The sequence below is a fragment of the Bos javanicus genome, chromosome 10, assembly GCF_032452875.1.
Source record: "Bos javanicus breed banteng chromosome 10, ARS-OSU_banteng_1.0, whole genome shotgun sequence".
NCBI lineage: Eukaryota > Metazoa > Chordata > Mammalia > Artiodactyla > Bovidae > Bos > Bos javanicus.
This window is the reverse complement of record NC_083877.1, coordinates 1,006,590-1,014,955: the sequence shown is the minus strand read 5'-3', so window position 1 is coordinate 1,014,955 and position 8,366 is coordinate 1,006,590.

The window sequence follows — 8,366 nt, the reverse complement described above, 5'->3', positions numbered from 1 at the left end:
TGTTTCTGAAGAGATGTTCTCTGTGCAGAAGAGAGAGTGGAAAGAAACATGAATTTGCACTGTAAATGTGGTTATAACTTTTTTATACACATGTACCTTTTCAGTGTTTGGCTAATGAATTTAAGTTGCTTTTTATGAGGGCATTTTTTTCTGTGATTGTGGTTTTTATCTTGTATTCTGGTCACAGAAATAGTGTTTGAGTCATCATTAAGTAGCCAGGTTAATGGGAATGCACCATCTTCCCACTACAGTGATTGTAATACTAGTTTCCTTATACTGAAAATTTTAAAAGAAACTTAAAATACACAATTATTAAATGAATACAAGACCCAAAATGTCACAGAAGTCAAGATTGCAGGTCATCTGCTCTAGTGGCATTTTGCACATTTCTCTGCTTCTAACTGCTTAGGTTCTCTTACCCTCCTTGCTAGGAGTTTTGTTGAAAGGTATTACTTAGAGTCAGAATCTGCTATATAATGTTCATATTCAAAATGAACCCATGGCTCGTCGTTAAAGGACAAAGCCCTCAGCCTGGAGAGGGGCTTGAGCTGGTAGTAGAGAGCTGTGGCTCCAGTTTCCAGTTGCACCGTGTACTCTCAGTGGGCCTGGGAGGTTGTGGGGAGACAGCGGGGGAGAGCACAGGGCCAGGACCCCGAGACTGTGCTGTCACAACTGCAGCAGCCCACCGCCAGCCCCTGGTGATCGTATGATTTTGTTCTCGTGCATCTTGATTCTGTGTTACAGCTGTGTAAATATGTATGGAATACTGACATTACTAGGTTTCACGTTGCATGTCAGTGTTGATCTCTGGAAACTGATGCTATCTATATTAGGTCCCCATTTGCAGCAGTAGCAGAGACTGACACACTTAGTAGCATATTAAAGCCTCTGGACGATGGAGTGAAAAGGGAAGGGTGTGCAGTTTACCCAAGTACTTACTGATACAGCATCTCACTAGGGGAGGAGCAGAACATGGAAGCAACATGAGTAATTCACTCGTAGGAATGTATTTTGCTCCTTTAGGATTCTTAAATCCAAATAAGGATGGCAGTGCCCGTTTAGAGAAGGAGTTTAGCTATGTAAAGCTATGGACAATCACCAGGGCTTTAAGGGGGCTTTAGTGTTTGGGCTGCTTCTGACCTCATTGAAGGGGTTTCTTTGGGGGTGGGGGGAGAGTGTTAGCATATGCGTGTGTACGCGTCTGTCATATGGGTTTTAAAAATCTATTTTACATGTGGTATCCACAAAATATATCTCTGCTTGTAAATTTTATTGTGGAAATCTTGATTCTGTATAGATAGTCTATTTAATAGGGTTTCTATTTAACCCTGTGGGACTTTGAAAAGAAGTGCTATTGTAAGGAGTTCACTTGGTATTTCTTTGCTTTAGATTTTCAATGGCTTGATTTTAAAGGAGAAAGTCTATTTATTAATAAAAGTGTCACCCCCTTGGTGCTAAGCAGGATAATTCAGTTATAGCAGTGTGTTAGAATTAGGTTATCCACTGTCCTGCATCTTTTAATGTGACAAATTAGTGAATCCTTCTGTGACCTTTTAAAAATGCATTGTAAGATTGCTTTGGAAGCTCTTCACTGTTCTTTCTAAGAGGACAGCAGCTTTGCTTGGGTCTCCTTGAGCCATATTTATAGTTGGTCCCAGCATTCCAGGTTTCTGTTCTTAATGGAGTGAAAACTTAGTTTGTCTGGCAGGTGAGTCGTTTTCACTCATTTATTGCCGTCTGGAAACCATTTAATTTTTCATGATTTTGAATGTGTTTTTTTCTGTTTAAGTGAGTGCTTTGGTCAGTCTTTCTGGTGCCTTGAGTTGAAATTTTCAGCTCTCGACACTAAAGCAGAAGAGATTAGTTACTAGAAATACGGCCTCTGACGGCGTTGAGCCTTTTCAAGAACCAACAGATTATCTCTTTTCAATTATGGTAGTTTGACTGGTTAAATATTGCTATTGGGCTGCTTCACTTAATGCACTGTGGGTGGGACAAAATAAGGGTATTGTTGGGATGGTAATTTTGGTATTAAGGCTTTTAGCTCTCTTAACAGTTTGAGATTTAAAAAATGTTAAAAGATGAGTTAAAATTTATGTGTGTGATGTGACTTAACTATGCAGAAAATGTATAAGTTGGATGTACCTATGTTATGTACATCTGCTATACTTCTTCCCTCGAACCTGTGTGTTAGATTCTCAGTGTTCAGGTTACCTTGAAAAGGGCCATGCTTAGCACAGAACTAGATTTCTTGATTGAGAAAATTTAGCATGGTTTGAAGAAATCAAGTGATAAGGGAGTGTGCTGAATATGCAATACTTTACTTCTGTGTGCTGCGTTTTAAGAAGCTAGATGAGAATAGCAGTTGTGTTGGCTTCAATTACAGATTATGTCTTTGAGAGAAATAGGTCTTTTGAATCCATTTTTTCAGTATTCTTAGTTCCAAGGTTCAGTGTACTGTGAATCTTTTTATTTTTTTTAAATTTCCTAGGTGCTTTTATGTATAACTGTAATGATTTGTAAGATGTTCAATAAATTGTTTTTGTACTTAACCATTATAATCTAGAAGATAGGGGTATGGTTTTATATGCTTTCACATGTTTTTGTTCAGAACTAGCAAATGAATGGTTTTATTTCAAAGTGGTGGTCTCCTGAGACATGAGCATTTGGAGATATCTGAGAACCTACTAGAGCTTTTGTAGCATGGGTAAAATTTGGTTGAAGATGTTTGAAAGTGAAGTTGGATTTTCATGGGTATGAAAAGGTGAGTTTCCTATGCTGTAAAGGAATGGTGGTCACTGCTCGCTGCTTTGAACTTGGAGTATTTTCCATTAAGTATCAATTAGTAAGTACAAATGAAGATGTATAGCAATATTAATTTTATGCTATGAGATTGGGTTGGTATTGTCTTTTAAATCTTTAGTGATTTGTGTGTTAATATAAAAATACTCCTCAAGTCTAAGTGAATGGCATCCTTCCACAAGGAGGATTAAATTCTTCTATAAAACTTAATACATTGTGGTAGTCTTAGAAAATTTCAGGTCTGAGTGCATGTATGCATTAAAAAAATTAACATTTCATTACCTTTTCCCTTGCTATTTTTTTTTGTTTGTTTGTTTCCAACAGTTAACTTGAACAGTAAGGAGCAAAGTCAGTTAAAAAATTAGACTTTTTGCAGAGTTATTTTTCTTACTCTGATAATATCTCTTGGCTTTTTATCTTTATTTTTGTACCAGTGGCCCTCTGAGCTGCGTGCTCAGAGATTTTTGTTTTGATTGACATCTATTGTGTCTTTGTATTCTCTGAGGCAGTACAGTATTTTCTTTGCATATTAATCATAGTTAAAAGGTCAGATTCATTAACATTTTTTGATTGAAGAAAAATTAGGTGTTACCTAGCAATATTGAATTAGGTATTTTCTAGCCTGGGGAAGGGGCTTGCATGTATTCCTGTAACATTAAAGATAAACAAGACAAACTCATTCTGTCTGAAGGTATCAATCTACTTTATGTTTTAAGTAGCTGTCTCTAGGTAAATGGGTGTTAGTAAAGTAAGTTTTGTTAAACTTTATTCTTGGTAGTCTGGTGAAGCCTTGAGTTCCTCATTTTGTACTAGACTGTAAAATCAGTTTGTACAGTTGCTAAAAATTGTAAAAATGAGATCATGATGGGCTTTCTGAGCATCTTTTTCTTCTTAGAATTGAGTTGTTTTTGAAGTTTGTGCACCTCTGTCTTGAAGAAGGCAGATCACAAATGGACAGTACAGCTCTGTCTCGTGCTTTTGAAGCAAGTTCTGGATATCAGTTTCAAAAAATATGATAGGTTTATTATTATAGGGTAAAAAGTGCCCCGAAGGAAGAAGATAGCTATAGTTACTAGGCAAGGAAAACAGAAGGCAGAGATTTTAGAAGATAAAATCAATTCTCAAGTGCTGTATGATGCATGAGGCTGGAAATGTGACCATTGCCTAGCCCAAGCAGAGTCTCATGTGTGGCCATTACCAAGCATTTTCTGGCTCGGGGTTTAATTTTTTTCTAAGTATGGTTGCCACGGGGTCCAGAAAATCTGCAGTGATTTTTCTCACTTTCATAGTCAGTGTTTGAGACTCTGGTCCTTCCCCTGCTGGCGCTGCTTTGGGACTCCAGCCGCACTGCAGTGCTGACGCACTGCTTTCTTCCAGGGACACAGCCCGGAGCACGCCCAGCCACCCTTGGCCGCGTGCCACAGTCGCTGCTCACGGTGACCCACGGGACAAAGTATGCTTGTCCCAGACGGGGGTCCTTCCCACCTAGGTTCCCGTGACAGTGTTTGTTACTGAAATGGTGGTCTGTAGCCAGGGAGCAGAGTACAGCTACCTCCCCTGACGTGAAGGGCTGGCTTCCACCAGTTTTGTTGCTCAGACTTTATCATAAAAGTACAGAGAAGTGTAAACGAAAAACTGATGAAGTATTCAAGTTTTATCTTGAGAAACATGTTCATAACTGACCCTTTAATCTGGGTTCCTTAGGAAATCACTGGCAAAGAAATCACACTTGTCTTGGGTCTCCTGTGGTTAGCAGTGGGGGTGGCCGAGTTAGGGTGGCAGCTTGGCGGCACAGTCTGAGAGGAATCGGCCTTAACAGGGTGCTCATGTTGGCTTTGTAGTCGCTGGGCAGGTGTCTTCTGGGGAGAGGGATGGGATGCAGAGGGCAGGTGCCTGTGTGTTTTGTTTCATGTGGACCCTTGTGTTAGCCTCTGATCCATTCGTCCAGTGGAAGAAGGCGGCTCTGAACATTCACTGGCTGCTTGTTTGGTGTTTGGGTGTTCTTGTGGTGATTGGCCTCTATCTGGTGAGTGTTCTTTGAAGACCTGTTGTTCCTGAGTCCTTAAAGAGGCCATTGAGTCTGTCCCTTTGTGTCAGTTTTTTTTCTTTCTGTAACAATTTTTTTTTCTTTGTGATGCATCTCTATCATCAGTCTGCCACTGTGGGAATTTATAGGTAATAATTGTATCTTAACTTTGACCCTTGGGCCATGAGCAGTTAGGAGGGGCTGTGGATACCTTGGCTTGTTTATTTTAGTTTCATAGCTGTTAAATTGGTTTGGGAACAAAGGAAACTTCTGTGTAGTTCTAGGGCAAACTGAGCAAGCAGTGTTCTGGTCTTTGACTGGTCTTAGTTAACATTCTTAAGTTGTGGGCTTTTTGAGGTAAGATGTAACCTTTTCATGTAATGTGCTTATAATTCATTGAATCTGACGTTCTAAAACAATCTATAGCTATGGTGTGGAACGTGGGGCACAAATCTTCATGGTTAGTCATTTCTCACACTTGACGGGATTAGCTAGATCTTTGTAAAATGATTGCTTATATGTTTTTTGTGATATTTAGGAATAGACTGGATGATAGGAAATGAAAGCACAATCCGTTGTTACTGAAATTGAGAAAGGTAGTAACTCCTCCTCAGCAGTTTGGTTGGTTCGATGCTTTTGATCCCTTTGCAGCAGATGATCAGCAGTGGACTTGTACTCTTCACGTCTTACACATACGATGTGCACTGATACAAAAGCACAAAAACATATCTGCAGAGTTTCTTTGTGCATTTTGCTACTGTCCTAGGGCACTGCTGTCTCTACTGGTCATTTTAGGTTTGTGTTTGGATCTTACCTTTTAATTTCAAATGCAAGAGCCCAAAGAACTGATTCTTTCACTTTTTTGTTCATTTTATTTCAAATTTAGGACGGGAGACAGCTAACCTTGACTCTCGTTTTATAGACATTGTTGTTCAGTCACTCAGTCGTGTCTGACTCTTTGTGACCCCATGGACTACAGCACACCAGGCTTCCTTGTCCTTCACCATCTCCCAGAGTTTGCTGTTGTTGTCTGAGTCAGTGATATTTTTTCTTCAGTAAGAGGGAAGGAGAATGAACTATTTTGCATATACATATATTTGTGTGTATATATACACACAATATAGATATTTTTTCTAATTGTTTTTAAAGTTTGCTTATTAGCTTATACTTAAAAATTCATGTTTGCTGAGTATTGATTCGCACAACTCGGTTTTTTTAATTTTACCTGTTGATGTCATTGAAAATTTAAGAGTCTTCTTTCAGAATAAAATGATGAATCAAATGAAATTATGGTTCATGTATTAACTAACTAAGTGACCATCAAAATTAGTTTGGATGGGAAAGGGAATAAGAATTGATTTCTTCATGTTCCCCATCTAGTTCCAAAACAAGATTTGAAGTGTCTTTGGTGCTGTGGAGACTAGGTAATGTTCATGGAAGATATGGAGTCTTCAAATAGTTCCCTTGGGAGTCGGTTTTAGCAGACTAAGTTATGTTAATCAAATTGGAAGCTACAAAATTTGGTAGAAAAAATTGATGCAACACTTAGTTTTTACCTTAAAACTGTTTTTATTACTTTAGCTTCTAGAGCATTTTACTGTTTAGACAGGCTATGTAGGTAAACCATTGGAGTAATTCTATTAATAGTAAAGAAGTTTTTGGTGCTTGGTTTGATTAATTGTCAAACATTTAGGAAAAGCAGAAAAGGAACCCCAAAATACTGTTGTACACCATGTAGTCTTACTTTCTGACTGAATAGTAGTTTTCCTCTTTTCCCCTCAGTTTCAGTGAAAGGATAAGGACTGATTTTCATTTACCTTGAGTATATCTATCATAAGTAAAGGATTTTCAATGACTCATGTTTATGATTCAGAAGTTTAAATGTTTGCAGGATTACTGCACTTTAATAATCGACTAAAAATGCCAGCTGTACTCTCCACTGAGAAAATGAACTAAGTCCTCTGTCTTTACACTTGTGCTCTTTTGAAAGCTTTTGATGTAAATAACACCAGTTGAGAAGTGAGAAACCTTTTATCTTAAAAAATGCAGTTTGAATGATGGAAGGTTTCCTTTGTATTTTAAAACATTTTTACAGTTGAGTGTTCAAATATTGACTTTCTGTAAAAACATTATGTTAAATTTAGAGCCTTTGTAGTGCAATATCAATAAATTTTGCCTGCTTGGGCAGTTTTAATTACTACCTTAACCTGGTTTCTGCTGCTGCTACTTGTAGGTTGCAAGTTGCTGATATTTTGGCTGCATCTCTTTGGACCAATAAAAATGACACATGTGAGATGTTTATATGATAGGAAGAAATAGTAAAAGGTAGAATGTCTCTGCAAAAAATGAAAGTAACTGGTATGTATTCTCCATCTCAATTTATGGTTTGGTTGTTCACTTTCAAAGCAAGGTTATATTGTGAGCTAAATACATAAAATCCAACATTTCTTAAATTTGTATTAGAGTCAGGTTTTCTGAATGTAATGCTTTCCAGTCCTTGGATCTCAGAGGTCAAAGAAATACCATTCTTCTCTGCTAAAGACCTCAGATATATGATAGCAGGTTTTAAAAAAAATTTTTAAGAAAGGACTTCCTGTTGTGCAGCGGGGGTAGATTCTATCCCTGGTCAGGGACGTTCTGCATGCTGCAGCCAAAGGAAATAAAAGAGGAAGGTTATCAAGGTGTGTCTACTCTGACTGTCAAAGGTACTTTGCTTTGATGATGAGAACTGACATCTGACAACCACCACGCAGAGCTGCTCACCATCCTTCTTTATAGTCATGGATGACCTTCCAGCTCACAGTTACATTTCCTCTTTCAGTCATTTTTTTAAAAAGGAAAAAAGATCTAGATCCTTCGATAGATAACTAACTCCCTATTCAATCCAAATTTGGAAAGGTGGCCCATAGAAATCAGTGACAGATGGTGATGATTTCTTTGGCTCTTGGCCGTCTTGACTAATACAGTCTGTCTAGTTCCCCACTTTGATGAGGGCTCTCGATGTAACTACCGAACCTGTGATGTTTGACATTAAATGTTAGTATTGCAGAAGGAGAGTCATACCCTTCAATGAATACAGGTAAAAGCACATTATGGAATTAGAAATATTTATTCAGAATATAAGAATGTTTGTAAAATATTATAAATGTCTCTGTATAAATAAATGGAGTTTTTATTTAAAAAACAATTTTATATCAAATAACACAAAGCTATTTTACAGCAGCTAAAACTAAAGGCATCTGGAAACATTTAAAGCATACAAGTGAAGAATCTAAAAAATTACAAGGTATGGTACAGTGTTAAGTGTCAACCTTAAAATGAGATTGTAATACAGTAGAACAATACTGACAAATGCAGACTTAGTCACATGTGCTTCAGTAACTGACAGTACATTCAAGCGGCTTAAAAGCACATTTTCAATTAATAGGAAACTAAAATCACATGCAAAGGAAGTCAGTCTCGACAATGTCTAAAAACTGATTAGAAAAGTGAACATGTCTCATCCTCTTTGCATCGGGTTCAAACAGAAGCAGGTAAT